This window comes from Nannobrachium achirus, assembly GCF_963921795.1.
Source record: "Nannobrachium achirus genome assembly, chromosome: 16".
In the NCBI taxonomy this organism is placed as follows: Eukaryota; Metazoa; Chordata; class Actinopteri; order Myctophiformes; family Myctophidae; genus Nannobrachium; species Nannobrachium achirus.
In genome coordinates, this window is record NC_137823.1 from 2553039 (window position 1) to 2559998 (window position 6960).

Below are 6960 nucleotides of genomic sequence, written 5' to 3' on the forward strand. Positions count from 1 at the left end.
CGCTCTGGACCAGAGCTAATGACAGCTGGGAGAAGACGCATGCTGACTGTCAGGAAGGAGATTAGGAACACGTCCCGCCTCTCCCTTTGGAAGAGAGCAGAATTCTCCATAGGTCAGGGGTCAGGCGTCTGCAACCTTTTTGACATGAAGTGCCATGTTTTTACTTGATGGTCGGCGTGCCATATCAACATTGAGTGTAATTTTGACACCACGTCAAATATCCCCAACCGATTTTGATTGTTCATAAATAAAACAAAGTTTTTCTTCTTTTCGAAGTATTGTCTGTTACATGGGGACACAGTAATGTTCATTTATTAGACTCAGAGCAATAACCCATCCATCTCCCAGACTCCCTCCCCTGTCAGCGTTCAGTTTGAAAGAATTCGTCGTCGTCGGGTGGAAACCTTGTATGTCCAAAATGTTCGTTTTGTATTCATCATTTTAACACATGGGAAGCCAAGGTTTCTAACATTTCTAGCTGTTGCTGCTGCCGCCGTTCACTCACGCTTTATTTTGAAGAGCCTCGGAAGCTTTGTGCGTGTGCACGTGAGTGTCCACTGACGATTGAGGAAGAAAATCCATTTGTTTACCAACACTCGCGGAACAAAAAACTCAAATCCAAACCGGGGCCGACCATCGCGGTAAAGTGTCGCTGTGAAAACAATCAGATCTCTGCTTCCCTGGCGTTCTTTGCCAGGTCATGTCGAAGACACTGAGATTTAACAGTCCGAGTTTGCCCCAGTCAGTGCCATGAAGGCCATGGCTGCCGTTGCCCCTCAGTTTGGCCTTGTGCCCCTCAAACCAATGGCATGACCTGAGGCCACAGTGGCCTTAATGCCCCAGCTGACTGTAACACTTTCTCCTCTGTCTCTTTCTGGTCAATATGTAGACAGTAGACACCAGTGTCTTTTGTTGAGATTCTGAAATCTTAACTCCCCCAAGTCCCCATCTTTAAACCAATCCAGTGACTTTGAATGGTGCAAGGCTGAGCATGGATCAGATTGTAAATACCATCATATTTATTTCACTGCAGATTAGGTTATCATCCCAAACCCTGAAATTCAACAAATTCTTTTAATGGACTAAAATCTTGTTTTATTTGATGGCCTTCCTGCCCTAAAATAAATGGACAACACCAAAGGGCAAGTAGCCACGGCCCTAAAACGATGAAATTCCAGGCCTGGATGTGGGTATGAGAAAGGCAAGTTTTTGTTGGTGTAGTAATTCCTGCAAAAGAGTGTTTATCTCTAAAATTAGTAATCCAGCACCCAAAGCTGATAAGCTGCCCTCATATTGATTCTCCATTTTACCTATTTATTTGGCTTCCCCTATTTGCAAGTAGAAGGAGAAGTGAGTTGGGCTAATCACCTTCGGGTGTTGTTTCATTCCTGAAGGATAAAACTATCTACCTTCTGAATACTGTCTCCAAAATGAGCTTAGAAACACTCAGCACAGCTTTTCCTGGATTTTACAGTGTGGAAAGTACAACTTCATTTAACCAAAGGTTCACCTTCTTCATTATTTGTTCCGCTCGAGACAGCTATTTGCACAAATAACAAGCAGGTCAATAACAGGTACTTTATGCAACCACATAGCATCTTAGTGAGCACACACTGTTTGTAAATGTCAATGGTTCATATTCACAGTAGTGGTTTAAGCAGATGGAATGACTTTGGGAACGCACAGTTCACTGACATACAGACACACAGCATTACAGTCGCTTGTGTGCAAAATGATCACACACACATCGACACTCTGCCGAGTCAGAGTGTCAGTCAGTGTTTGTTAAAGAGGTCGTGCCATAGTTTTGTACTTTTTCTATTTTGTATGTGTCTATGGAGTTAACGTGAAGCTTCAGCTGGGTCACCACCCACCTGAAAACCAGGTATACTTAATGAACAGGTGGGTGTGGCCACATAAAAGCACAACCTTCTGTACACTTTTTTGAAGGAAACACATCTCCCCCAGGTATAATCATAATACCTGACGATCATGTTTTATGGGGGGAATGATCGCGGCACGCACCTCCCGTCTCCAAGGATAATGAGATTAGCGCTGCATGTGCACTGGTGTTCCCCTCGTTGGCGGGGCTGCAGTTTCGTAAGCACCCTGAGATAGTCACCCAGAGGACCCTGTATAATTCTGTATGTGTGCACATCTCTCTCTCTCTCTCTCTCTTTCTCTCTCTCTCCTCTCTCTCTCTCTCTCTCTCTCTCTCTCTCTCTCTCTCTCTCTCTCTCTCTCTCTCTCTCTCCTCTGAGGGCGGATTCACACTGCAATCCGTTTGATTAGAACTGATTCTGAAACCGGTTGCTGGTTCACGCTGGCCAGCATTCACATTGGCAGACCTTCTGGCCTCCCTGGAGATCACTAGCACTATACAGCCCGGTCCTATAGGTGGCGGTATGCACATAGTGTCATCAACTATGCGACATTGCTGATGGTGGTTGCCAATAAATTCAGGCACGAAAGTTGGTGTAACAATTCAATGACGCGCGACAGCGCAGTGTGGAACATTGTTGCAGTGGTCTTGGGTCTCGCACCCCCCACACCTCGACAAGACAAACAAGCCTATTTGCATATCAATTGACCTGTGTCGCTGATCTACAAGCTCACACTGACCTTGCATCCGCCGCGTTGTGAGCTTGTAGATCTGCTATTTTCCAGGCGCATAAACGTGCAGAATGATGAGCGAGACATGCTGCGCAGCGCACGTTATTATTTTAATTATTTAATAATCAACATGGCTGAAACGCTTGTGGCTTAATATTCACATTAATGGCACGTCAAGCAGGCACAGCAGTGCACAAGCAGTGCCAAGGAATCTATAACATCGAAACAAAAGTCAGGGATAAAGGAATACTTTTAGGCTATTTTCTATCAACAGCGGTAAGTCATTTTCGGTTTGTTTTCATGGTTTAACAGTTCATGGTTTAACTTGTAGGCTAGTGCTTTCTCTTTCTGCTTTTCTTTCCCGACGGGCGACAGCGCACACACATGCATGCACGCACGCACCAAGCCCCCCCCCCCTCCCGCTGTAAATCTGATCCCAGAGCAGCATAACCATCATCTCACAGTTACAGCATATACTTCATGTCGCTGCCTCGCGGCTAATAACGGACCTGAATCTGATCCTAGGTCAGCCTAGATTACAGTCCCGTGTTCCGAATGTTTTAACGGAGCGCCGGTTCTGGCCGTCCCGTCTCACTTTCACCCCTGCCTCAGTGCGCTGGTGCGAGACAATAAATAACTGTTCGCCAATTGCTACTTCTCCCAATTGGAAGTACATGACACCAGTCCAGCGCACCACAGTAGTAGGCTAACTGGTGATATAAAACATATAAACGAATTTTAGAAGACAGTCCTACAAGCAAGCAATCTCTCTGTGAGATGAAGTCGCTGATCCCATGGCCATGTCGACAACTGTTACCCAGTGTTTATTTGTGCCGACGGCTGACTCGTCGACATTATATGAGGTCACGTTCAACATCAACACCGTTTTTGAGGCCGGTTGCTTCACACTGCGGCTCACCGGTCTCGAGGTCGCACAATGCAGTCTCGAGACTACCTCTTGAGGTGGTTTCGAGGCTATCCGTTTCTAAGGAAGACCGCACGCTTCACACTGTCAAAACCGGTTTAAACATCTGCCAAGTAGCCTCGAGACCGGTCTCGAGACCGCAGTGTGAATCCGCCCTGAGGGCGGATTCACACTGCGGTCTCGAGACCGGTCTCGAGGCTACTTGGCAGATGTTTAAACCGGTTTTGACAGTGTGAAGCGTGCGGTCTTCCTCAGAAACGGATAGCCTCGAAACCACCTCAAGAGGTAGTCTCGAGACTGCATTGTGCGACCTCGAGACCGGTGAGCCGCAGTGTGAAGCAACCGGCCTCAAAAACGGTATTGATGTTGAACGTGACCTCATATAATGTCGACGAGTCAGCCGTCGGCACAAATAAACACTGGGTAACAGTTGTCGACATGGCCATGGGATCAGCGACTTCATCTCACAGAGAGATTGCTTGCTTGTAGGACTGTCTTCTAAAATTCGTTTATATGTTTTATATCACCAGTTAGCCTACTACTGTGGTGCGCTGGACTGGTGTCATGTACTTCCAATTGGGAGAAGTAGCAATTGGCGAACAGTTATTTATTGTCTCGCACCAGCGCACTGAGGCAGGGGTGAAAGTGAGACGGGACGGCCAGAACCGGCGCTCCGTTAAAACATTCGGAACACGGGACTGTAATCTAGGCTGACCTAGGATCAGATTCAGGTCCGTTATTAGCCGCGAGGCAGCGACATGAAGTATGGCTGTAACTGTGAGATGATGGTTATGCTGCTCTGGGATCAGATTTACAGCGGGAGGGGGGGGGGGGGGCTTGGTGCGTGCGTGCATGCATGTGTGTGCGCTGTCGCCCGTCGGGAAAGAAAAGCAGAAAGAGAAAGCACTAGCCTACAAGTTAAACCATGAACTGTTAAACCATGAAAACAAACCGAAAATGACTTACCGCTGTTGATAGAAAATAGCCTAAAAGTATTCCTTTATCCCTGACTTTTGTTTCGATGTTATAGATTCCTTGGCACTGCTTGTGCACTGCTGTGCCTGCTTGACGTGCCATTAATGTGAATATTAAGCCACAAGCGTTTCAGCCATGTTGATTATTAAATAATTAAAATAATAACGTGCGCTGCGCTGCATGTCTCGCTCATCATTCTGCACGTTTATGCGCCTGGAAAATAGCAGATCTACAAGCTCACAACGCGTCGCGGATGCAAGGTCAGTGTGAGCTTGTAGATCAGCGACACAGGTCAATTGATATGCAAATAGGCTTGTTTGTCTTGTCGAGGTGTGGGGGGTGCGAGACCCAAGACCACTGCAACAATGTTCCACACTGCGCTGTCGCGCGTCATTGAATTGTTACACCAACTTTCGTGCCTGAATTTATTGGCAACCACCATCAACAATGTCGCATAGTTGATGACACTATGTGCATACCGCCACCTATAGGACCGGGCTGTATAGTGCTAGTGATCTCCAGGGAGGCCAGAAGGTCTGCCAATGTGAATGCTGGCCAGCGTGAACCAGCAACCGGTTTCAGAATCAGTTCTAATCAAACGGATTGCAGTGTGAATCCGCCCTCAGATAAGCTAACATGCCCTCGCGGCTCCTAAGGCGTTCCAATCTCCGCCACTGAGCCTCCAGAGGGACTGTAATAATGTCTTGTGGGAGGCTCATCTCTCCTCCCCTGCCCTGCGGTTACACCTCCCCAGGGGCCCACAATACGCCGCTTCTCATTTGCTCTTCTCATTTGCTCAGCGTGTTTTTTTATTTTTTTATTGAAGAATTTATTAGAAGATTGCAATAGAAACAAGTACAGTTTCATGACAGTACAAATCACTGGTACAAGGTCAACTAAAAGGAGATCCTAGAAAGCCGAGGCTTATTTCCACAGGAACCACACTTTAAGTACCGGTATCTCATATAACATTGAAAGACAGACGGATAGAACATAGTACTTTATCTAGGATAATATCAATTTCAAAAGCAGAAAAGGCATAACATCAAATTCAAAGGCAGAAAAAAAGGGTGGGGGGGAGCATGGGGCTTACTCTATTTACAAGTCACGGGTAGCAGCCGCCTGAAGGTGACTTTTCATACCGATTTTGAAGGAGGCTAGGGATTTGCTCTCCTTTAAGGCTTGTGGGAGGGCGTTCCACATGTTAAATCTACGTTGATGATGATTAGTGGAGCTGCCTCTGGTGTTGTGATCGTGAACATCCTTGACCTTTAAGAAGTAGTTTGTCAGGTACATGGGTATCTTGGAGGTGTAGTGTATCTTGTACACCAGGCCCATTGCAAGATGCTGTACTCTGTCAGCTACTTTGAGCCACCCCACGCTTTCATGGTGATGATCAGTAAGGTGGGCCCGAGGAGGAAGACCAAGCACGACCGTGTAACGGCGTGCGCCAGACCAGGCCGAGCCGAGCAGAGGTGTATTTTACTCTGATGGGTCCATGTCTTAACCCATGGGTCTTCAACAGGGGGTCCGCGACCCCTAGGGGGTCCGCGGAGGTACTGCAGGGGGTCCGCGAAATTATTGCTTGATAAAAAATAAAAAAAAGATTTCAAAAAATGTTTTTTTTTTCTTTTTTCTTTTTTTGCCATTTTTCACATTTATGTTAAAAAATAAATCATGATTCTATCCATTTTGAATAGCTTGAATACATGATTACTATGCAATTGACAGATTGTTGATATTATTGACATTTGTTCTCAGTTAATAAATGGTAGTGGTACGGCCCACCCTGCTCGCTGTAACTTGTACTTGTTTAAAATAAAAAATATGTCGTAGCCCCGACCCCCCCACCCTACGAGGTGGTAGGGGTCCTTGCTCCATCTCCCCATCAGTTTGGGGGTCCCCGGCCTGAAAACGTTGAAGACCCCTGTCTCAACCCATAAGACCTGGATCTTTTCTTTTTTTTTATAGCAGATATACAAGCTCACAGTGCTGCAAGCTTGTAGATGTGCTATTTTTGAGAAATCTTGAAAATGTGAGCACATCTTTGAAAATATATTTTTTAAAGAGGTGGTGCCATAGTTTTGTTCTTTTTCTGGTTTTCACGTGTCTATGAGGTTGACAGTACTTCATTAGACCCCCTGGCAGTAGGAGCGAGATCATTTAGCGACCTCCAACCTGGTAGCAACCTGGTCGGTAGTTTTCACCGACCGGGTCGCTAAATCTACCGGCCGGGTCGCTAAATCTACCGACCGGGTCGCTAAATCTAAATTTTGCGGTCCAGTCGGTGATTTAGCGTTAGCGACCCGGTCGGTGATTTAGGGTTAGGCTTAGGGTTAGGCTTAGGGTTAGGGTTAGGGTTTGGGTTTGGGTTAGGGTTTGGGTTAGAGTTAGAGTTAGCTAAATCGACCGACCTGGGTCGGTCGATTTAGCGACCCGGTCGGTCG

The 6960-nt window shown here is 46.5% G+C and overlaps 1 protein-coding gene across 1 annotated transcript in view; it reads left to right on the top strand.

The window, feature by feature from the left end:
• The window catches only part of stxbp5a (syntaxin binding protein 5a (tomosyn)), a gene marked incomplete at both ends in the record, with an annotated part of 313757 nt that overhangs the window by 239832 nt on the left and 66965 nt on the right, over window positions 1-6960 (top strand).